Consider the following 25,426-nt stretch of genomic DNA (forward strand, 5'->3'; position numbering starts at 1 on the left):
TGTCAATCAGATGCTTGCCTTGCCGTCCATCCATCCATCCATCTATGTATCTATTTATCAATGACTCTCGATATCTAACTCTCTTGCTTGCTATCGCTCCCCCAATGGTCAGTAGCATAGTAGCATAACAGCAGATCACGGACCACTGTCAATCAGATGCTTGCCTTGCCGTCCATCCATCCATCTATCTATCTATCTAGCTAGCTATCTATCTATGACTCTCGATATCTAACTCTCTTGCTTGCTATCGCTCCCCCAATGGTCAGTAGCATAGTAGCATAACAGCAGATCACGGACCACTGTCAATCAGATGCTTGCCTTGCCGTCCATCCATCCATCCATCTATCTATCTATCTATCAATGACTCTCGATATCTAACTCTCTTGCTTGCTATCGCTCCCTCAATGGTCAGTAGCATAGTAGCATAACAGCAGATCACGGACCACTGTCAATCAGATGCTTGCCTTGCCGACCATCCATCCATCTTTCTATCTATCTATCGATGACTCTTGATATCTAACTCTCTTGCTTGCAATCGCTCCCCCAATGGTCAGTAGCATAGTAGCATAACAGCAGATCACGGACCACTGTCAATCAGATGCTTGCCTTGCCGTCCATCCATCCATCCATCTATCTATCTATCTATGACTCTTGATATCTAACTCTCTTGCTTGCTATCGCTCCCCCAATGGTCAGTAGCATTGTAGCATAACAGCAGATCAAGGACCACTGTCAATCAGATGCTTGCCTTGCCGTCCATCCATCCATCTATCTATCTATCTATCTATCTATCTATCTATCTATCTATCTATGACTCTCGATATCTAACTCTCTTGCTTGCTATCGCTCCCCCAATGGTCAGTAGCATTGTAGCATAACAGCAGATCACGGACCAATGTCAATCAGATGCTTGCCTTGCCGTCCATCCATCCATCTATCTATCTATCTATCTATGACTCTCGATATCTAACTCTCTTGCTTGCTATCGCTCCCCCAATGGTCAGTAGCATAGTAGCATAACAGCAGATCACGGACCACTGTCAATCAGATGCTTGTCTTGCCGTCCATCCATCCATCCATCTATCTATCTATGTATCTATGTCTCTTGATATCTAACTCTCTTGCTTGCTATCGCTCCCCCAATGGTCAGTAGCATAGTAGCATAAGAGCAGATCACGGACCACTGTCAATCAGATGCTTGCCTTGCCGTCCATCCATCCATCCATCTATCTATCTATCTATGACTCTTGATATCTAACTCTCTTTTTTGCTATCGCTCCCCCAATGGTCAGTAGCATAGTAGCATAACAGCAGATCACGGACCACTGTCAATCAGATGCTTGCCTTGCCGTCCATCCATCCATCCATCTATCTATCTATGTATCTATGTCTCTTGATATCTAACTCTCTTGCTTGCTATCGCTCCCCCAATGGTCAGTAGCATAGTAGCATAACAGCAGATCACGGACCACTGTCAATCAGATGCTTGCCTTGCCGTCAATCCATCCATCTATCTATCAATCTATCTATGACTCTTGATATCTAACTCTCTTGCTTGCTATCGCTCCCCCAATGGTCAGTAGCATTGTAGCATAACAGCAGATCACGGACCACTGTCAATCAGATGCTTGCCTTGCCGTCCATCCATCCATCCATCTATCTATCTATCTATCAATGACTCTCGATATCTAACTCTCTTGCTTGCTATCGCTCCCTCAATGGTCAGTAGCATAGTAGCATAACAGCAGATCACGGACCACTGTCAATCAGATGCTTGCCTTGCCGTCCATCCATCCATCTATCTATCTATCTATCTATGACTCTCGATATCTAACTCTCTTGCTTGCTATCGCTCCCCCAATGGTCAGTAGCATAGTAGCATATCAGCAGATCACGGACCACTGTCAATCAGATGCTTGCCTTGCCGTCCATCCATCCATCCATCTATCTATCTATCTATCAATGACTCTCGATATCTAACTCTCTTGCTTGCTATCGCTCCCTCAATGGTCAGTAGCATAGTAGCATAACAGCAGATCACGGACCACTGTCAATCAGATGCTTGCCTTGCCGACCATCCATCCATCTTTCTATCTATCTATCGATGACTCTCGATATCTAACTCTCTTGCTTGCTATCGCTCCCCCAATGGTCAGCAGCATAGTAGCATAACAGCAGATCACGGACCACTGTCAATCAGATGCTTGCCTTGCCGTCCATCCATCCATCTATCTATCTATCTATCTATCTATGACTCTCGATATCTAACTCTCTTGCTTGCTATCGCTCCCCCAATGGTCAGTAGCATAGTAGCATAACAGCAGATCACGGACCACTGTCAATCAGATGCTTGCCTTGCCGTCCATCCATCCATCTATCTATCTATCTATCTATGACTCTCGATATCTAACTCTCTTGCTTGCTATCCCTCCCCCAATGGTCAGTAGCATTGTAGCATAACAGCAGATCACGGACCACTGTCAATCAGATGCTTGCCTTGCCGTCCATCCATCCATCTATCTATCTATCTAGCTAGCTATCTATCTATGACTCTCGATATCTAACTCTCTTGCTTGCTATCGCTCCCCCAATGGTCAGTAGCATAGTAGCATAACAGCAGATCACGGACCACTGTCAATCAGATGCTTGCCTTGCCGTCCATCCATCCATCCATCTATCTATCTATCTATCAATGACTCTCGATATCTAACTCTCTTGCTTGCTATCGCTCCCTCAATGGTCAGTAGCATAGTAGCATAACAGCAGATCACGGACCACTGTCAATCAGATGCTTGCCTTGCCGACCATCCATCCATCTTTCTATCTATCTATCGATGATTCTTGATATCTAACTCTCTTGCTTGCAATCGCTCCCCCAATGGTCAGTAGCATAGTAGCATAACAGCAGATCACGGACCACTGTCAATCAGATGCTTGCCTTGCCGTCCATCCATCCATCCATCTATCTATCTATCTATGACTCTTGATATCTAACTCTCTTGCTTGCTATCGCTCCCCCAATGGTCAGTAGCATAGTAGCATAACAGCAGATCATGGACCACTGTCAATCAGATGCTTGCCTTGCCGTCCATCCATCCATCCATCTATCTATCTATTTATCAATGACTCTCGATATCTAACTCTCTTGCTTGCTATCGCTCCCCCAATGGTCAGTAGCATAGTAGCATAACAGCAGATCACGGACCACTGTCAATCAGATGCTTGCCTTGCCGTCCATCCATCCATCTATCTATCTATCTATCTATCTATGACTTTTGATATCTAACTCTCTTGCTTGCTATCGCTCCCCCAATGGTCAGTAGCATAGTAGCATAACAGCAGATCACGGACCACTGTCAATCAGATGCTTGCCTTGCCGTCCATCCATCCATCCATCTATCTATCTATTTATCAATGACTCTCGATATCTAACTCTCTTGCTTGCTATCGCTCCCCCAATGGTCAGTAGCATAGTAGCATAACAGCAGATCACGGACCACTGTCAATCAGATGCTTGCCTTGCCGTCCATCCATCCATCCATCTATCTATCTATTTATCAATGACTCTCGATATCTAACTCTCTTGCTTGCTATCGCTCCCCCAATGGTCAGTAGCATAGTAGCATATCAGCAGATCACGGACCACTGTCAATCAGATGCTTGCCTTGCCGTCCATCCATCCATCCATCTATCTATCTATCTATCAATGACTCTCGATATCTAACTCTCTTGCTTGCTATCGCTCCCTCAATGGTCAGTAGCATAGTAGCATAACAGCAGATCACGGACCACTGTCAATCAGATGCTTGCCTTGCCGACCATCCATCCATCTTTCTATCTATCTATCGATGACTCTCGATATCTAACTCTCTTGCTTGCTATCGCTCCCCCAATGGTCAGCAGCATAGTAGCATAACAGCAGATCACGGACCACTGTCAATCAGATGCTTGCCTTGCCGTCCATCCATCCATCTATCTATCTATCTATCTATCTATGACTCTCGATATCTAACTCTCTTGCTTGCTATCGCTCCCCCAATGGTCAGTAGCATAGTAGCATAACAGCAGATCACGGACCACTGTCAATCAGATGCTTGCCTTGCCGTCCATCCATCCATCTATCTATCTATCTATCTATCTATGACTATCGATATCTAACTCTCTTGCTTGCTATCCCTCCCCCAATGGTCAGTAGCATTGTAGCATAACAGCAGATCACGGACCACTGTCAATCAGATGCTTGCCTTGCCGTCCATCCATCCATCTATCTATCTATCTAGCTAGCTATCTATCTATGACTCTCGATATCTAACTCTCTTGCTTGCTATCGCTCCCCCAATGGTCAGTAGCATTGTAGCATAACAGCAGATCACGGACCACTGTCAATCAGATGCTTGCCTTGCCGTCCATCCATCCATCCATCTATCTATCTATCTATGACTCTTGATATCTAACTCTCTTGCTTGCTATCGCTCCCCCAATGGTCAGTAGCATAGTAGCATAACAGCAGATCATGGACCACTGTCAATCAGATGCTTGCCTTGCCGTCCATCCATCCATCCATCTATCTATCTATTTATCAATGACTCTCGATATCTAACTCTCTTGCTTGCTATCGCTCCCCCAATGGTCAGTAGCATAGTAGCATAACAGCAGATCACGGACCACTGTCAATCAGATGCTTGCCTTGCCGTCCATCCATCCATCTATCTATCTATCTATCTATCTATGACTTTTGATATCTAACTCTCTTGCTTGCTATCGCTCCCCCAATGGTCAGTAGCATAGTAGCATAACAGCAGATCACGGACCACTGTCAATCAGATGCTTGCCTTGCCGTCCATCCATCCATCCATCTATCTATCTATTTATCAATGACTCTCGATATCTAACTCTCTTGCTTGCTATCGCTCCCCCAATGGTCAGTAGCATAGTAGCATAACAGCAGATCACGGACCACTGTCAATCAGATGCTTGCCTTGCCGTCCATCCATCCATCTATCTATCTATCTATCTATCTATCTATCTATCTATCTATCTATCTATCTATCTATCTATGACTCTTGATATCTAACTCTCTTGCTTGCTATCGCTCCCCCAATGGTCAGTAGCATAGTAGCATAACAGCAGATCACGGACCACTGTCAATCAGATGCTTGCCTTGCCGTCCATCCATCCATCTATCTATCTATCTATCTATCTATGACTCTCGATATCTAACTCTCTTGCTTGCTATCGCTCCCCCAATGGTCAGAAGCATTGTAGCATAAAAGCAGATCACGGACCAATGTCAATCAGATGCTTGCCTTGCCGTCCATCCATCCATCTATCTATCTATCTATCTATGACTCTCGATATCTAACTCTCTTGCTTGCTATCGAACCCCCAATGGTCAATTGCATAGTAGCATAACAGCAGATCACGGACCACTGTCAATCAGATGCTTGCCTTGCCGTCCATCAATCCATCTATCTATCAATCTATCTATGTCTCTCGATATCTAACTCTCTTTTTTGCTATCGCTCCCCCAATGGTCAGTTGCATAGTAGCATAACAGCAGATCACGGACCACTGTCAATCAGATGCTTGCCTTGCCGTCCATCCATCCATCTATCTATCTATCTATCTATGACTCTCGATATCTAACTCACTTGCTTGCTATCGCTCCCCTAATGGTCAGGAGCATAGTAGCATAACAGCAGATCACGGACCACTGTCAATCAGATGCTTGCCTTGCCGTCCATCCATCCATCTATCTATCAATCTATCTATGACTCTCGATATCTAACTCTCTTGCTTGCTATCGCTCCCCCAATGGTCAGTAGCATAGTAGCATAACAGCAGATCACGGACCACTGTCAATCAGATGCTTGCCTTGCCGTCCATCCATCCATCTATCTATCTATCTATCTATGACTCTCGATATCTAACTCTCTTGCTTGCTATCGCTCCCCCAATGGTCAGTAGCATAGTAGCATAACAGCAGATCACGGACCACTGTCAATCAGATGCTTGCCTTGCCGTCCATCCATCCATCCATCTATCTATCTATCTATCAATGACTCTCGATATCTAACTCTCTTGCTTGCTATCGCTCCCTCAATGGTCAGTAGCATTGTAGCATAACAGCAGATCACGGACCACTGTCAATCAGATGCTTGCCTTGCCGTCCATCCATCCATCTTTCTATCCATCTATCTATCTATCTATCGATGACTCTCGATATCTAACTCTCTTGCTTGCTATCGCTCCCTCAATGGTCAGTAGCATAGTAGCATAACAGCAGATCACGGACCACTGTCAATCAGATGCTTGCCTTGCCGTCCATCCATCCATCTTTCTATCTATCTATCGATGACTCTTGATATCTAACTCTCTTGCTTGCAATCGCTCCCCCAATGGTCAGTAGCATAGTAGCATAACAGCAGATCACGGACCACTGTCAATCAGATGCTTGCCTTGCCGTCCATCCATCCATCCATCTATCTATCTATCTATGACTCTTGATATCTAACTCTCTTGCTTGCTATCGCTCCCCCAATGGTCAGTAGCATAGTAGCATAACAGCAGATCACGGACCACTGTCAATCAGATGCATGTCTTGCCGTCCATCCATCCATCCATCTATCTATCTATTTATCAATGACTCTCGATATCTAACTCTCTTGCTTGCTATCGCTCCCCCAATGGTCAGTAGCATAGTAGCATAACAGCAGATCACGGACCACTGTCAATCAGATGCTTGCCTTGCCGTCCATCCATCCATCTATCTATCTATCTATCTATCTATGACTCTTGATATCTAACTCTCTTGCTTGCTATCGCTCCCCCAATGGTCAGTAGCATAGTAGCATAACAGCAGATCACGGACCACTGTCAATCAGATGCTTGCCTTGCCGTCCATCCATCCATCTATCTATCTATCTATCTATCTATGACTCTCGATATTTAACTCTCTTGCTTGCTATCGCTCCCCCAATGGTCAGTAGCATTGTAGCATAACAGCAGATCACGGACCAATGTCAATCAGATGCTTGCCTTGCAGTCCATCCATCCATCTATCTATCTATCTATCTATGACTCTTGATATCTAACTCTCTTGCTTGCTATCGCTCCCCCAATGGTCAGTAGCATTGTAGCATAACAACAGATCACGGACCACTGTCAATCAGATGCTTGCCTTGCCGTCCATCCATCCATCCATCTATCTATCTATCTATCAATGACTCTCGATATCTAACTCTCTTGCTTGCTATCGCTCCCCCAATGGTCAGTAGCATAGTAGCATAACAGCAGATCACGGACCAATGTCAATCAGATGCTTGCCTTGCCGTCCATCCATCCATCTATCTATCTATCTATCTATGACTCTTGATATCTAACTCTCTTGCTTGCTATCGCTCCCCCAATGGTCAGTAGCATAGTAGCATAACAGCAGATCACGGACCAATGTCAATCAGATGCTTGCCTTGCCGTCCATCCATCCATCTATCTATCTATCTATCTATGACTCTCGATATCTAACTCTCTTGCTTGCTATCGCTCCCCCAATGGTCAGTAGCATAGTAGCATAACAGCAGATCACGGACCACTGTCAATCAGATGCTTGCCTTGCCGTCCATCCATCCATCTATCTATCTATCTATCTATCTATGACTCTCGATATCTAACTCTCTTGCTTGCTATCGCTCCCCCAATGGTCAGTAGCATTGTAGCATAACAGCAGATCACGGACCAATGTCAATCAGATGCTTGCCTTGCCGTCCATCCATCCATCTATCTATCTATCTATCTATGACTCTCGATATCTAACTCTCTTGCTTGCTATCGCTCCCCCAATGGTCAGTAGCATAGTAGCATAACAGCAGATCACGGACCACTGTCAATCAGATGCTTGCCTTGCCACCCATCCATCTATCTATCTATCTATCTATCTATGACTCTTGATATCTAACTCTCTTGCTTGCTATCGCTCCCCCAATGGTCAGTTGCATAGTAGCATAACAGCAGATCACAGACCACTGTCAATCAGATGCTTGCCTTGCCGTCCATCCATCCATCTATCTATCAATCTATCTATGTCTTTCGATATCTAACTCTCTTTTTTGCTATCGCTCCCCCAATGGTCAGTTGCATAGTAGCATAACAGCAGATCACGGACCACTGTCAATCAGATGCTTGCCTTGCCGTCCATCCATCCATCCATCTATCTATCTATCTCTCAATGACTCTCGATATCTAACTCTCTTGCTTGCTATCGCTCCCCCAATGGTCAGTAGCATAGTAGCATAACAGCAGATCACGGACCAATGTCAATCAGATGCTTGCCTTGCCGTCCATCCATCCATCTATCTATATATCTATCTATGACTCTTGATATCTAACTCTCTTGCTTGCTATCGCTCCCCCAATGGTCAGTAGCATAGTAGCATAACAGCAGATCACGGACCACTGTCAATCAGATGCTTGCCTTGCCGTCCATACATCCATCTATCTATCTATCTATCTATCTATCTATCTATCTATCTATCTATGACTCTTGATATCTAACTCTCTTGCTTGCTATCGCTCCCCGAATGGTCAGTAGCATAGTAGCATAACAGCAGATCACGGACCACTGTCAATCAGATGCTTGCCTTGCCGTCCATCCATCCATCTATCTATCTATCTATCTATCTATGACTCTCGATATCTAACTCTCTTGCTTGCTATCGCTCCCCCAATGGTCAGTAGCATTGTAGCATAACAGCAGATCACGGACCAATGTCAATCAGATGCTTGCCTTGCCGTCCATCCATCCATCTATCTATCTTTCTATCTATGACTCTCGATATCTAACTCTCTTGCTTGCTATCGCTCCCCCAATGGTCAGTAGCATAGTAGCATAACAGCAGATCACGGACCACTGTCAATCAGATGCTTGCCTTGCCGCCCATCCATCTATCTATCTATCTATCTATGACTCTTGATATCTAACTCTCTTGCTTGCTATCGCTCCCCCAATGGTCAGTTGCATAGTAGCATAACAGCAGATCACAGACCACTGTCAATCAGATGCTTGCCTTGCCGTCCATCCATCCATCTATCTATCAATCTATCTATGTCTTTCGATATCTAACTCTCTTTTTTGCTATCGCTCCCCCAATGGTCAGTTGCATAGTAGCATAACAGCAGATCACGGACCACTGTCAATCAGATGCTTGCCTTGCCGTCCATCCATCCATCTATCTATCTATCTATCTATGACTCTTGATATCTAACTCTCTTGCTTGCTATCGCTCCCCCAATGGTCAGTAGCATAGTAGCATAACAGCAGATCACGGACCACTGTCAATCAGATGCTTGCCTTGCCGTCCATCCATCCATCTATCTATCAATCTATCTATGACTCTCGATATCTAACTCTCTTTTTTGCTATCGCTCCCCCAATGGTCAGTTGCATAGTAGCATAACAGCAGATCACGGACCACTGTCAATCAGATGCTTGCCTTGCCGTCCATCCATCCATCTATCTATCTATCTATCTATGACTCTCGATATCTAACTCTCTTGCTTGCTATCGCTCCCCCAATGGTCAGTAGCATAGTAGCATAACAGCAGATCACGGACCACTGTCAATCAGATGCTTGCCTTGCCGTCCATCCATCCATCCATCTATCTATCTATCTATCAATGACTCTCGATATCTAACTCTCTTGCTTGCTATCGCTCCCTCAATGGTCAGTAGCATAGTAGCATAACAGCAGATCACGGACCACTGTCAATCAGATGCTTGCCTTGCCGTCCATCCATCCATCTTTCTATCTATCTATCGATGACTCTCGATATCTAACTCTCTTGCTTGCTATCGCTCCCCCAATGGTCAGTAGCATAGTAGCATAACAGCAGATCACGGACCACTGTCAATCAGATGCTTGCCTTGCCGTCCATCCATCCATCTATCTATCTATCTATCTATGACTCTTGATATCTAACTCTCTTGCTTGCTATCGCTCCCCCAATGGTCAGTAGCATAGTAGCATAACAGCAGATCACGGACCACTGTCAATCAGGTGCTTGCCTTGCCGTCCATCCATCTATCTATCTATCTATCTATCTATCTATCTATGACTCTCGATATCTAACTCCCTTGCTTGCTATCGCTCCCCCAATGGTCAGTAGCATAGTAGCATAACAGCAGATCACGGACCACTGTCAATCAGATGCTTGCCTTGCCGTCCATCCATCCATCTATCTATCTATCTAGCTAGCTATCTATCTATGACTCTCGATATCTAACTCTCTTGCTTGCTATCGCTACCCCAATGGTCAGTAGCATAGTAGCATAACAGCAGATCACGGACCACAGTCAATCAGATGCTTGCCTTGCCGTCCATCCATCCATCCATCTATCTATCTATCTATCAATGACTCTCGATATCTAACTCTCTTGCTTGCTATCGCTCCCTCAATGGTCAGTTGCATAGTAGCATAACAGCAGATCACGGACCACTGTCAATCAGATGCTTGCCTTGCCGTCCATCCATCCATCTTTCTATCTATCTATCGATGACTCTTGATATCTAACTCTCTTGCTTGCAATCGCTCCCCCAATGGTCAGTAGCATAGTAGCATAACAGCAGATCACGGACCACTGTCAATCAGATGCTTGCCTTGCCATCCATCCATCCATCCATCTATCTATCTATCTATGACTCTTGATATCTAACTCTCTTGCTTGCTATCGCTCCCCCAATGGTCAGTAGCATAGTAGCATAACAGCAGATCACGGACCACTGTCAATCAGATGCTTGCCTTGCCGTCCATCCATCCATCCATCTATCTATCTATTTATCAATGACTCTCGATATCTAACTCTCTTGCTTGCTATCGCTCCCCCAATGGTCAGTAGCATAGTAGCATAACAGCAGATCACGGACCACTGTCAATCAGATGCTTGCCTTGCCGTCCATCCATCCATCCATCTATCTATCTATCTATCTATGACTCTCGATATCTAACTCTCTTGCTTGCTATCGCTCCCCCAATGGTCAGTAGCATTGTAGCATAACAGCAGATCACGAACCAATGTCAATCAGATGCTTGCCTTGCCGTCCATCCATCCATCTATCTATCTATCTATCTATGACTCTTGATATCTAACTCTCTTGCTTGCTATCGCTCCCGCAATGGTCAGTAGCATTGTAGCATAACAACAGATCACGGACCACTGTCAATCAGATGCTTGCCTTGCCGTCCATCCATCCATCCATCTATCTATCTATCTATCAATGACTCTCGATATCTAACTCTCTTGCTTGCTATCGCTCCCCCAATGGTCAGTAGCATAGTAGCATAACAGCAGATCACGGACCACTGTCAATCAGATGCTTGCCTTGCCGTCCATCCATCTATCTATCTATCTATCTATCTATGACTCTCGATATCTAACTCTCTTGCTTGCTATCGCTCCCCCAATGGTCAGTAGCATAGTAGCATAACAGCAGATCACGGACCACTGTCAATCAGATGCTTGCCTTGCCGTCCATCCATCCATCCATCTATCTATCTATCTATGACTCTCGATATCTAACTCTCTTGCTTGCTATCGCTCCCCCAATGGTCAGTAGCATAGTAGCATAACAGCAGATCACGGACCACTGTCAATCAGATGCTTGCCTTGCCGTCCATCCATCCATCTATCTATCTATCTATCTATGACTCTCGATATCTAACTCTCTTGCTTGCTATCGCTCCCCCAATGGTCAGTAGCATTGTAGCATAACAGCAGATCACTGACCACTGTCAATCAGATGCTTGCCTTGCCGTCCATCCATCCATCTATCTATCTATCTAGCTAGCTATCTATCTATGACTCTCGATATCTAACTCTCTTGCTTGCTATCGCTCCCCCAATGGTCAGTAGCATAGTAGCATATCAGCAGATCACGGACCACTGTCAATCAGATGCTTGCCTTGCCGTCCATCCATCCATCCATCTATCTATCTATCTATCAATGACTCTCGATATCTAACTCTCTTGCTTGCTATCGCTCCCTCAATGGTCAGTAGCATAGTAGCATAACAGCAGATCACGGACCACTCTCAATTAGATGCTTGCCTTGCCGTCCATCCATCCATCTTTCTATCTATCTATCGATGACTCTTGATATCTAACTCTCTTGCTTGCTATCGCTCCCCCAATGGTCAGTAGCATAGTAGCATAACAGCAGATCACGGACTACTGTCAATCAGATGCTTGCCTTGCCGTCCATCCATCCATCTATCTATCTATCTAGCTAGCTATCTATCTATGACTCTCGATATCTAACTCTCTTGCTTGCTATCGCTCCCCCAATGGTCACGTATGTTGCATTCAACGAAAAAGAAATCGTGTGCTGGAAATGATTTCTGGCAACTGTGAAGGTACTGCACGACTGCAGCAACCCCTACACCTCTGTCTGTGTCTGTGGCGCAATCGGTCAGTGTGTTTGGCTGTTAACCGAAAGGATGGTGGTTCAAATCCACCCAGAGATGGCCCACTTTTCCCCCCGTCCCTTGTTATTGTTTCTACTTCTGGCGGTCAGCTTGCCAGACTGCGGCTACAGTAACCTTAAGCTGTTTGCTGCGGACGGCCATCTTGCAAAAATGTATTGAGCGTTTAGAAACTTCCTTTCCATTGCCTAGGCCAACGTAAACCAAAGCACTGCTAGGAGTCGAAAACAGGGTTTCCTGTTTACAAGACAGGCGCTTTGACCAACTAAGCCACGGTGCCAGGACTCTCCCATTCCCCAGTGCCTACACTCAGGTGTAAGGCACAAAACAAAACAAAACAAAACAAAACAAAATCTGGATGCAGGCTGCAACAAAGGAAGCACACAGAGGTGAAAACGTAAGGTTGACGGGAGTAACAAGCTCCCTGTTGCGACTGTCCAGGGGCGGCAATGGGAAATGGACGATGGCCGTTAGGTGCGCGTAGCGCATGTCCTTTGGGTTCTGCTTCTTCTTTACAAACCGGCGTCTGTCCAGTTGGCTTTCCGGTTCATTACGTCCTCTGATGGCTTTAAGATAAGCCTATCATGCTAAAACTGATGGTCGACAAAGCGGAAGCACAAGCTTCGCAAGGAGCACACAAAGCCCACCTAAGGCACCGCTGGGATTTGAACCCAGGACCTCCTGTTTACTAGGCAAGCGCTTCAACCAACTAAGCCACGGCACCAAATCTGCCACTGTTGCTGCTGATAGTAGCATAACAGCAGATCACGGACCACTGTCAATCAGATGCTTGCCTTGCCGTCCATCCATCCATCCATCTATCTATCAATCTATCTATGACTCTTGATATCTAACTCTCTTGCTTGCTATCGCTCCCCCAATGGTCAGTAGCATAGTAGCATAACAGCAGATCACGGACCACTGTCAATCAGATGCTTGCCTTGCCGTCCATCCATCCATCTATCTATGTATCTATGTCTCTTGATATCTAACTCTCTTGCTTGCTATCGCTCCCCCAATGGTCAGTAGCATAGTAGCATAACAGCAGATCACGGACCACTGTCAATCAGATGATTGCCTTGCCGTCCATCCATCCATCCATCCATCTATCTATCTATCTATGACTCTTGATATCTAACTCTCTTGCTTGCTATCGCTCCCCCAATGGTCAGTAGCATAGTAGCATAACAGCAGATCACGGACCACTGTCAATCAGATGCTTGCCTTGCCGTCCATCCATCCATCCATCTATCTATCTATGTATCTATGTCTCTTGATATCTAACTCTCTTGCTTGCTATCGCTCCCCCAATGGTCAGTAGCATAGTAGCATAACAGCAGATCATGGACTACTGTCAATCAGATGCTTGCCTTGCCGTCCATCCATCCATCTATCTATCAATCTATCTATGACTCTTGATATCTAACTCTCTTGCTTGCTATCGCTCCCCCAATGGTCAGTAGCATTGTAGCATAACAACAGATCACGGACCACTGTCAATCAGATGCTTGCCTTGCCGTCCATCCATCCATCCATCTATCTATCTATCTATCAATGACTCTCGATATCTAACTCTCTTGCTTGCTATCGCTCCCCCAATGGTCAGTAGCATAGTAGCATAACAGCAGATCACGGACCACTGTCAATCAGATGCTTGCCTTGCCGTCCATCCATCCATCCATCTATCTATATATCTATCAATGACTCTCAATATCTAACTCTCTTGCTTGCTATCGCTCCCTCAATGGTCAGTAGCATAGTAGCATAACAGCAGATCACGGACTACTGTCAATCAGATGCTTGCCTTGCCGTCCATCCATCCATCTATCTATCTATCTAGCTAGCTATCTATCTATGACTCTCGATATCTAACTCTCTTGCTTGCTATCGCTCCCCCAATGGTCACGTATGTTGCATTCAACGAAAAAGAAATCGTGTGCTGGAAATGATTTCTGGCAACTGTGAAGGTACTGCACGACTGCAGCAACCCCTACACCTCTGTCTGTGTCTGTGGCGCAATCGGTCAGTGTGTTTGGCTGTTAACCGAAAGGATGGTGGTTCAAATCCACCCAGAGATGGCCCACTTTTCCCCCCGTCCCTTGTTATTGTTTCTACTTCTGGCGGTCAGCTTGCCAGACTGCGGCTACAGTAACCTTAAGCTGTTTGCTGTGGACGGCCATCTTGCAAAAATGTATTGAGCGTTTAGAAACTTCCTTTCCATTGCCTAGGCCAACGTAAACCAAAGCACTGCTGGGAGTCGAAAACAGGGTTTCCTGTTTACAAGACAGGCGCTTTGACCAACTAAGCCACGGTGCCAGGACTCTCCCATTCCCCAGTGCCTACACTCAGGTGTAAGGCACAAAACAAAACAAAACAAAACAAAACAAAACAAAACAAAACAAAACAAAACAAAACAAAACAAAATCTGGATGCAGGCTGCAACAAAGGAAGCACACAGAGGTGAAAACGTAAGGTTGACGGGAGTAACAAGCTCCCTGTTGCGACTGTCCAGGGGCGGCAATGGGAATTGGACGTCGGCCGTTAGGTGCGCGTAGCGCGTGTCCTTTGGGTTCTGCTTCTTCTTTACAAACCGGCGTCTGTCCAGTTGGCTTTCCGGTTCATTACGTCCTCTGATGGCTTTAAGATAAGCCTATCTTGCTAAAACTGATTGTTGACAAAGCGGAAGCACAACCTTCGCAAGGAGCACACAAAGCCCGCCTAAGGCACCGCTGGGATTTGAACCCAGGACCTCCTGTTTACTAGACAGGCGCTTTAACCAACTAAGCCACGGCACCAACTCTGCCACTGTTGCTGCTGATAGTAGCATAACAGCAGATCACGGACCACTGTCAATCAGATGCTTGCCTTGCCGTCCATCCATCCATCCATCTATCTATCTATCTATGACTCTTGATATCTAACTCTCTTGCTTGCTATCGCTCCCCCAATGGTCAGTAGCATAGTAGCATAACAGCAGATCACGGACCACTGTCAATCAGATGCTTGCCTTGCCGTCCATCCATCCATCCATCTATCTATCTATCTATGACTCTTGATATCTAACTCTCTTGCTTGCTATCGCTCCCCCAATGATCAGTAGCATAGTAGCATAACAGCAGATCACGGACCACTGTCAATCAGATGCTTGCCTTGCCGTCCATCCATCCATCCATCTATCTATCTATCTATGACTCTTGATATCTAACTCTCTTGCTTGCTATCGCTCCCCCAATGGTCAGTAGCATAGTAGCATAACAGCAGATCACGGACCACTGTCAATCAGATGCTTGCCTTGCCGTCCATCCATCCATCTATCTATCTATCTATGTATCTATGTCTCTTGATATCTAACTCTCTTGCTTGCTATCGCTCCCCCAATGGTCAGTAGCATTGTAGCATAACAGCAGATCACGGACCACTGTCAACCAGATGCTTGCCTTGCCGTCCATCCATCTATCTATCTATCTATCTATGACTCTCGATATCTAACTCTCTTGCTTGCTATCGCTCCCCCAATGGTCAGTAGCATTGTAGCATAACAGCAGATCACGGACCAATGTCAATCAGATGCTTGCCTTGCCGTCCATCCATCCATCTATCTATCTATCTATCTATGACTCTCGATATCTAACTCTCTTGCTTGCTATCGCTCCCCCAATGGTCAGTAGCATAGTAGCATAACAGCAGATCACGGACCACTGTCAATCAGATGCTTGCCTTGCCGTCCATCCATCCATCCATCTATCTATCTATGTATCTATGTCTCTTGATATCTAACTCTCTTGCTTGCTATCGCTCCCCCAATGGTCAGTAGCATAGTAGCATAAGAGCAGATCACGGACCACTGTCAATCAGATGCTTGCCTTGCCGTCCATCCATCCATCCATCTATCTATCTATCTATGACTCTTGATATCTAACTCTCTTGCTTGCTATCGCTCCCCCAATGGTCAGTAGCATAGTAGCATAACAGCAGATCACGGACCACTGTCAATCAGATGCTTGCCTTGCCGTCCATCCATCCATCCATCTATCTATCTATTTATCAATGACTCTCGATATCTAACTCTCTTGCTTGCTATCGCTCCCCCAATGGTCAGTAGCATAGTAGCATAACAGCAGATCACGGACCACTGTCAATCAGATGCTTGCCTTGCCGTCCATCCATCCATCTATCTATCTATCTATCTATCTATGACTCTTGATATCTAACTCTCTTGCTTGCTATCGCTCCCCCAATGGTCAGTAGCATAGTAGCATAACAGCAGATCACGGACCACTGTCAATCAGATGCTTGCCTTGCCGTCCATCCATCCATCTATCTATCTATCTATCTATGACTCTTGATATCTAACTCTCTTGCTTGGTATCGCTCCCCCAATGGTCAGTAGCATAGTAGCATAACAGCAGATCACGGACCACTGTCAATCAGGTGCTTGCCTTGCCGTCCATCCATCTATCTATCTATCTATCTATCTATCTATCTATCTATCTATCTATCTATCTATCTATCTATCTATCTATGACTCTCGATATCTAACTCTCTTGCTTGCTTTCGCTCCGCCAATGGTCTGTAGCATTGTAGCATAACAGCAGATCACGGACCACTGTCAATCAGGTGCTTGCCTTGCCGTCCATCCATCCATCCATCTATCTATCTATCTATCTATGACTCTCGATATCTAACTCTCTTGCTTGCTATCGCTCCCCCAATGGTCAGTAGCATAGTAGCATAACAGCAGATCACGGACCACTGTCAATCAGATACTTGCCTTGCCGTCCATCCATCCATCTATCTATCTATCTATGACTCTTGATAACTAACTCTCTTGCTTGCTATCGCTCCCCCAATGGTCAGTAGCATAGTAGCATAACAGCAGATCACAGACCACTGTCAATCAGATGCTTGCCTTGCCGTCCATCCATCCATCTATCTATCTATCTATCTATCTATCTATGACTCTTGATATCTAACTCTCTTGCTTGGTATCGCTCCCCCAATGGTCAGTAGCATAGTAGCATAACAGCAGATCACGGACCACTGTCAATCAGGTGCTTGCCTTGCCGTCCATCCATCCATCTATCTATCTATCTATCTATGACTCTTGATATCTAACTCTCTTGCTTGGTATCGCTCCCCCAATGGTCAGTAGCATAGTAGCATAACAGCAGATCACGGACCACTGTCAATCAGGTGCTTGCCTTGCCGTCCATCCATCTATCTATCTATCTATCTATCTATCTATCTATCTATCTATCTATCTATCTATGACTCTCGATATCTAACTCTCTTGCTTGCTTTCGCTCCGCCAATGGTCTGTAGCATTGTAGCATAACAGCAGATCACGGACCACTGTCAATCAGGTGCTTGCCTTGCCGTCCATCCATCCATCCATCTATCTATCTATCTATCTATGACTCTCGATATCTAACTCTCTTGCTTGCTATCGCTCCCCCAATGGTCAGTAGCATAGTAGCATAACAGCAGATCACGGACCACTGTCAATCAGATACTTGCCTTGCCGTCCATCCATCCATCTATCTATCTATCTATGACTCTTGATAACTAACTCTCTTGCTTGCTATCGCTCCCCCAATGGTCAGTAGCATAGTAGCATAACAGCAGATCACAGACCACTGTCAATCAGATGCTTGCCTTGCCGTCCATCCATCCATCTATCTATCTATCTATCTATCTATCTATGACTCTTGATATCTAACTCTCTTGCTTGGTATCGCTCCCCCAATGGTCAGTAGCATAGTAGCATAACAGCAGATCACGGACCACTGTCAATCAGGTGCTTGCCTTGCCGTCCATCCATCTATCTATCTATCTATCTATCTATCTATCTATCTATCTATCTATCTATCTATCTATGACTCTCGATATCTAACTCTCTTGCTTGCTATCGCTCCGCCAATGGTCAGTAGCATTGTAGCATAAGAGCAGATCACGGACCACTGTCAATCAGGTGCTTGCCTTGCCGTCCATCCATCCATCCATCTATCTATCTATGTATCTATGTCTCTTGATATCTAACTCTCTTGCTTGCTATCGCTCCCCCAATGGTCAGTACATAGTAGCATAACAGCAGATCACGGACCACTGTCAATCACATGCTTGCCTTGCCCTCCATCCATCCATCCATCTATCTATCTATCTATCTATGACTCTCGATATCTAACTCTCTTGCTTGCTATCGCTCCCCCAATGGTCAGTAGCATAGTAGCATAACAGCAGATCACGGACCACTGTCAATCAGGTGCTTGCCTTGCCGTCCATCCATCCATCCATCTATCTATCTATCTATCTATGACTCTCGATATCTAACTCTCTTGCTTGCTATCGCTCCCCCAATGGTCAGTAGCATAGTAGCATAACAGCAGATCACGGACCACTGTCAATCAGATGCTTGCCTTGCCGTCCATCCATCCATCTATCTATCGATCTATCTATCACTCTCGATATCTAACTCTCTTGCTTGCTATCGCTCCCCCAATGGTCAGTAGCATAGTAGCATAACAGCAGATCACGGACCACTGTCAATCAGATGCTTGCCTTGCCGTCCATCCATCCATCTATCTATCTATCTATCTATGACTCTTGATATCTAACTCTCTTGCTTGCTATCGCTCCCCCAATGGTCAGTAGCATAGTAGCAAATCACGGACCACTGTCAATCAGGTGCTTGCCTTGCCGTCCATCCATCCATCCATCTATCTATCTATCTATCTATGACTCTCAATATCTAACTTTTTTGCTTGCTATCGCTCCCCCAATGGTCAGTAGCATTGTAGCATGACAGCAGATCACGGACCACTGTCAATCAGATGCTTGCCTTGCCGTCCATCCATCCATCCATCTATCTATCTATCTATCAATGACTCTCGCTATCTAACTCTCTTGCTTTTATTGCTCCCCCAATGGTCAGTAGCATAGTAGCATAACAGCAGATCATGGACCACTGTCAATCAGGTGCTTGCCTTGCCGTCCATCCATCCATCTATCTATCTATCTATCTAGCTAGCTATCTATCTATGACTCTCGATATCTAACTCTCTTGCTTGCTATCGCTCCCCCAATGGTCACGTATGTTGCATTCAACGAAAAAGAAAATCGTGTGCTGGAAATGATTTCTGGCAACTGTGAAGGAACAGCACGACTGCAGCAACCACAAAACCTCTGTCTGTCTCTGTGGCGCAATCGGTCAGCGTGTTTGGCTGTTAACCGAAAGGATGGTGGTTCAAATCCACCCAGGGGCGGCCCGCTTTTCCCCCCGCCCCTTGTTATTGTTTCTACTTCTGGCGGTCAGATTGCCAGACTGCGGCTACAGTAACCTTAAGCTGCTTGCTGCGGACGGCCGTCTTGCAAAAATGTATTGAGCGTTTAGAAACTTCCTTTCCATTGCCTAGGCCAACATAAACCAAGGCACTGCTGGGAGTCAAACCCAGGGTTTCCTGTTTACAAGACAGGTGCTTTGACCAACTAAGCCTCGGTGCCAGGACTCTCTGATTCCCCAGTGCCTACACTCAGGCGTAAGGAACAAAACAAAACAAAACAAAACAAAACAAAACAAAACAAAACAAAACAAAACAAAACAAAACAAAACAAAACAAAACAAAACAAAACAAAACAAAATCTGGATGCAGGCTGCAACAAAGGAAGCACACAGAGGTGAAAACGTAAGGTTGACGGGAACAACAAGCTCCCTGTTGCGACTGTCCAGGGGCGGCAATGGGAAGTGGACGTTAGGTGCGCGTAGCGCGTGTCCTTTGGGTTCTGGTTCTTCTTTACAGACCGGCGTCTGTCCAGTTGGCTTTCCGGTTCATTACGTCCTCTGATGGCTTTACGATAAGCCTATCTTGCTAAAACTGATGGTCGACAAAGCGAAACCACAAGCTTCGCAAGGAGCACACAAAGCCCGCCTAAGGCACCGCTGGGATTTGAACCCAGGAACTCCTGTTTACTAGACAGGCGCTTTAACCAACTAAGCCACGGCGCCAAACCTGCCACTGTTGCTGCTGATAGTAGCATAACAGCAGATCACGGACCACTGTCAATCAGGTGCTTACCTTGCCGTCCATCCATCCATCTATCTATTTATGACTCTCAATATCTAACTCTCTTGCTTGCTATCGCTCCCCCAATGGTCAGTAGCATAGTAGCATAACAGCAGATCACGGACCACTGTCAATCAGGTGCTTGCCTTGCCGTCCATCCATCCATCTATCTATCTATCTAGCTAGCTATCTATCTATGACTCTCGATATCTAACTCTCTTGCTTGCTATCGCTCCCCCAATGGTCAGTAGCATAGTAGCATAACAGCAGATCACGGACCACTGTCAATCAGGTGCTTGCCTTGCCGTCCATCCATCCATCCATCTATCTATCTATCTATCTATCTATGACTCTCGATATCTAACTCTCTTGCTTGCTATCGCTCCCTCAATGGTCAGTAGCATAGTAGCATAACAGCAGATCACGGACCACTGTCAATCAGATGCTTGCCTTGCCGTCCATCCATCCATCCATCTATCTATCTATCTATCTATGACTCTTGATATCTAACTCTCTTGCTTGCTATCGCTCCCCCAATGGTCAGTAGCATAGTAGCATAACAGCAGATCACGGACCACTGTCAATCAGATGCTTGCCTTGCCGTCCATCCATCCATCCATCTATCTATGTCTCTTGATATCTAACTCTCTTGCTTGCTATCGCTCCCCCAATGGTCAGTAGCATAGTAGCATAACAGCAGATCACGGACCACTGTCAATCAGATGCTTGCCTTGCCGTCCATCCATCCATCTATCTATCTATCTATCTATGACTCTTGATATCTAACTCTCTTGCTTGCTATCGCTCCCCCAATGGTCTGTAGCATTCTAGCATAACAGCAGATCACGGACCACTGTCAATCAGATGCTTGCCTTGCCGTCCATCCATCCATCCATCTATCTATCTATCTATCAATGACTCTCGATATCTAACTCTCTTGCTTGCTATCGCTCCCCCAATGGTCAGTAGCATAGTAGCATAACAGCAGATCACGGACCACTGTCAATCAGATGCTTACCTTGCCGTCCATCCATCTATCTATCTATTTATCTATGACTCTTGATATCTAACTCTCTTGCTTGCTATCGCTCCCCCAATGGTCAGTAGCATAGTAGCATAACAGCAGATCACGGACCACTGTCAGTCAGATTCTTGCCTTGCCGTCCATCCATCCATCCATCTATCTATCTATCTATCAATGACTCTCGATATCTAACTCTCTTGCTTGCTATCGCTCCCCCAATGGTCAGTAGCATAGTAGCATAACAGCAGATCACGGACCACTGTCAATCAGATGCTTGCCTTGCCGTCCATCCATCTATCTATCTATCTATCTATGACTCTTGATATCTAACTCTCTTGCTTGCTATCGCTCCCCCAATGGTCAGTAGCATAGTAGCATAACAGCAGATCACGGACCACTGTCAATCAGATGCTTGCCTTGCCGTCCATCCATCCATCCATCTATCTATCTATCTATCAATGACTCTCGATATCTAACTCTCTTGCTTGCTATTGCTCCCCCAATGGTCAGTAGCATAGTAGCATAACAGCAGATCACGGACCACTGTCAATCAGATGCTTGCCTTGCCGTCCATCCATCTATCTATCTATCTATCTATGACTCTTGATATCTAACTCTCTTGCTTGCTATCGCTCCCCCAATGGTCAGTAGCATAGTAGCATAACAGCAGATCACGGACCACTGTCAATCAGATGCTTGCCTTGCCGTCCATCCATCCATCCATCTATATATCTATGTATCTATGTCTCTTGATATCTAACTCTCTTGCTTGCTATCGCTCCCCCAATGGTCAGTAGCATAGTAGCATAACAGCAGATCACGGACCACTGTCAATCAGATGCTTGCCTTGCCGTCCATCCATCCATCTATCTATCTATCTATCTATGACTCTTGATATCTAACTCTCTTGCTTGCTATCGCTCCCCCAATGGTCAGTAGCATTGTAGCATAACAGCAGATCACGGACCACTGTCAATCAGATGCTTGCCTTGCCGTCCATCCATCCATCCATCTATCTATCTATCTATCAATGACTCTCGATATCTAACTCTCTTGCTTGCTATCGCTCCCCCAATGGTCAGTAGCATAGTAGCATAACAGCAGATCACGGACCACTGTCAATCAGATGCTTGCCTTGCCGTCCATCCATCTATCTATCTATCTATCTATGACTCTTGATATCTAACTCTCTTGCTTGCTATCGCTCCCCCAATGGTCAGTAGCATAGTAGCATAACAGCAGATCACGGACCACTGTCAATCAGATGCTTCCTTGCCGTCCATCCATCCATCCATGTGTCTATGTCTCTTGATATCTAACTCTCTTGCTTGCTATCGCTCCCCCAATGGTCAGTAGCATAGTAGCATAACAGCAGATCACGGACCACTGTCAATCAGATGCTTGCCTTGCCGTCCATCCATCCATCTATCTATCTATCTATATATGACTCTTGATATCTAACTCTCTTGCTTGCTATCGCTCCCCCAATGGTCTGTAGCATTGTAGCATAACAGCAGATCATGGACCACTGTCAATCAGATGCTTGCCTTGCCGTCCATCCATCCATCCATCTATCTATCTATCTATCAATGACTCTCGATATCTAACTCTCTTGCTTGCTATCGCTCCCCCAATGGTCAGTAGCATAGTAGCATAACAGCAGATCACGGACCACTGTCAATCAGATGCTTGCCTTGCCGTCCATCCATCTATCTATCTATTTATCTATGACTCTTGATATCTAACTCTCTTGCTTGCTATCGCTCCCCCAATGGTCAGTAGCATAGTAGCATAACAGCAGTTCACGGACCACTGTCAATCAGATGCTTGCCTTGCCGTCCATCCATCCATCCATGTATCTATGTCTCTTGATATCTAACTGTCTTGCTTGCTATCGCTCCCCCAATGGTCAGTAGCATAGTAGCATAACAGCAGATCACGGACCACTGTCAATCAGGTGCTTGCCTTGCCGTCCATCCATCCATCTATCTATCTATCTAGCTAGCTATCTATCTATGACTCTCGATATCTAACTCTCTTGCTTGCTATCGCTCCCCCAATGGTCAGTAGCATTGTAGCATAACAGCAGATCACGGACCACTGTCAATCAGGTGCTTGCCTTGCCGTCCATCCATCCATCCATCTATCTATCTATCTATCTATCTATGACTCTTGATATCTAACTCTCTTGCTTGCTATCGCTCCCCCAATGGTCAGTAGCATAGTAGCATAACAGCAGATCACGGACCACTGTCAATCAGATGCTTGCCTTGCCGTCCATCCATCCATCCATCTATCTATCTATGTGTCTATGTCTCTTGATATCTAACTCTCATGCTTGCTATCGCTCCCCCAATGGTCAGTAGCATAGTAGCATAACAGCAGATCACGGACCACTGTCAATCAGATGCTTGCCTTGCCGTCCATCCATCCATCCATCTATCTATCTATGTATCTATGTCTCTTGATATCTAACTCTCTTGCTTGCTATCGCTCCCCCAATGGTCAGTAGCATAGTAGCATAACAGCAGATCACGGACCACTGTCAATCAGATGCTTGCCTTGCCGTCCATCCATCCATCTATCTATCTATCTATCTATGACTCTTGATGTCTAACTCTCTTGCTTGCTATCGCTCCCCCAATGGTCAGTAGCATTGTAGCATAACAGCAGATCACGGACCACTGTCAATCAGATGCTTGCCTTGCCGTCCATCCATCCATCCATCTATCTATCTATCTATCTATCAATGACTCTCGATATCTAACTCTCTTGCTTGCTATTGCTCCCCCAATGGTCAGTAGCATAGTAGCATAACAGCAGATCACGGACCACTGTCAATCAGATGCTTGCCATGCCGTCCATCCATCTATCTATCTATCTATCTATGACTCCTGATATCTAACTCTCTTGCTTGCTATCGCTCCCCCAATGGTCAGTAGCATAGTAGCATAACAGCAGATCACGGACCACTGTCAATCAGATGCTTGCCTTGCCGTCCATCCATCCATCCATCTATCAATCTATGTATCTATGTCTCTTGATATCTAACTCTCTTGCTTGCTATCGCTCCCCCAATGGTCAGTAGCATAGTAGCATAACAGCAGATCACGGACCACTGTCAATCAGATGCTTGCCTTGCCGTCCATCCATCCATCTATCTATCTATCTATCTATGACTCTTGATATCTAACTCTCTTGCTTGCTATCGCTCCCTCAATGGTCAGTAGCATAGTAGCATAACAGCAGATCACGGACCACTGTCAATCAGGTGCTTGCCTTGCCGTCCATCCATCCATCTATCTATCTATCTAGCTAGCTATCTATCTATGACTCTCGATATCTAACTCTCTTGCTTGCTATCGCTCCCCCAATGGTCAGTAGCATTGTAGCATAACAGCAGATCACGGACCACTGTCAATCAGGTGCTTGCCTTGCCGTCCATCCATCCATCTATCTATCTATCTAGCTAGCTATCTATCTATGACTCTCGATATCTAACTCTCTTGCTTGCTATCGCTCCCCCAATGGTCACGTATGTGGCATTCAACGACAAAGAAAATCGTGTGCTGGAAATGATTTCTGGCAACTGTGAAGGAACTGCACGACTGCAGCAACCACAACACCTCAGTCTGTCTTTGTGGTGCAATCGGTCAGTGTGTTTGGCTATTAACCAAAAGGATGGTGGTTCGAATCAACCCAGGGAAGGCCCACTTTTCCCCCCGCCCCTTGTTATTGTTTCTACTTCTGGCGGTCAGCTTGCCAGATTGCGGCTACAGTAACCTTAAACTGCTTGCTGCGGACGGCCATCTTGCAAAAATGTATTGAGCGTTTAGAAACTTCCTTTCCATTGCCTATGCCAACGTAA

General features: G+C 45.5%; 4 non-coding genes across 4 annotated transcripts; 1 reads left to right on the forward strand and 3 right to left on the reverse strand.

The window, feature by feature from the left end:
• Positions 1-13,124: 13,124 nt before the first annotated feature.
• On the reverse strand, positions 13,125-13,198 carry trnat-agu (transfer RNA threonine (anticodon AGU)). The gene has a single exon. It is a non-coding gene; the product is annotated as a tRNA-Thr (tRNA).
• Positions 13,199-15,195: 1,997 nt separating this feature from the next.
• On the reverse strand, positions 15,196-15,269 carry trnat-agu (transfer RNA threonine (anticodon AGU)). The gene has a single exon. It is a non-coding gene; the product is annotated as a tRNA-Thr (tRNA).
• A 4,393-nt stretch (positions 15,270-19,662) lies between these two features.
• Positions 19,663-19,736, forward strand: trnan-guu (transfer RNA asparagine (anticodon GUU)). Its single transcript has one exon. It is a non-coding gene; the product is annotated as a tRNA-Asn (tRNA).
• Positions 19,737-20,402: 666 nt separating this feature from the next.
• Positions 20,403-20,476, reverse strand: trnat-agu (transfer RNA threonine (anticodon AGU)). The gene has a single exon. It is a non-coding gene; the product is annotated as a tRNA-Thr (tRNA).
• Between the last annotated feature and the right edge of the window lie 4,950 nt (positions 20,477-25,426).

The sequence above is a fragment of the Amia ocellicauda genome, chromosome 2 (assembly GCF_036373705.1).
Source record: "Amia ocellicauda isolate fAmiCal2 chromosome 2, fAmiCal2.hap1, whole genome shotgun sequence".
Lineage (NCBI taxonomy): Eukaryota > Metazoa > Chordata > Actinopteri > Amiiformes > Amiidae > Amia > Amia ocellicauda.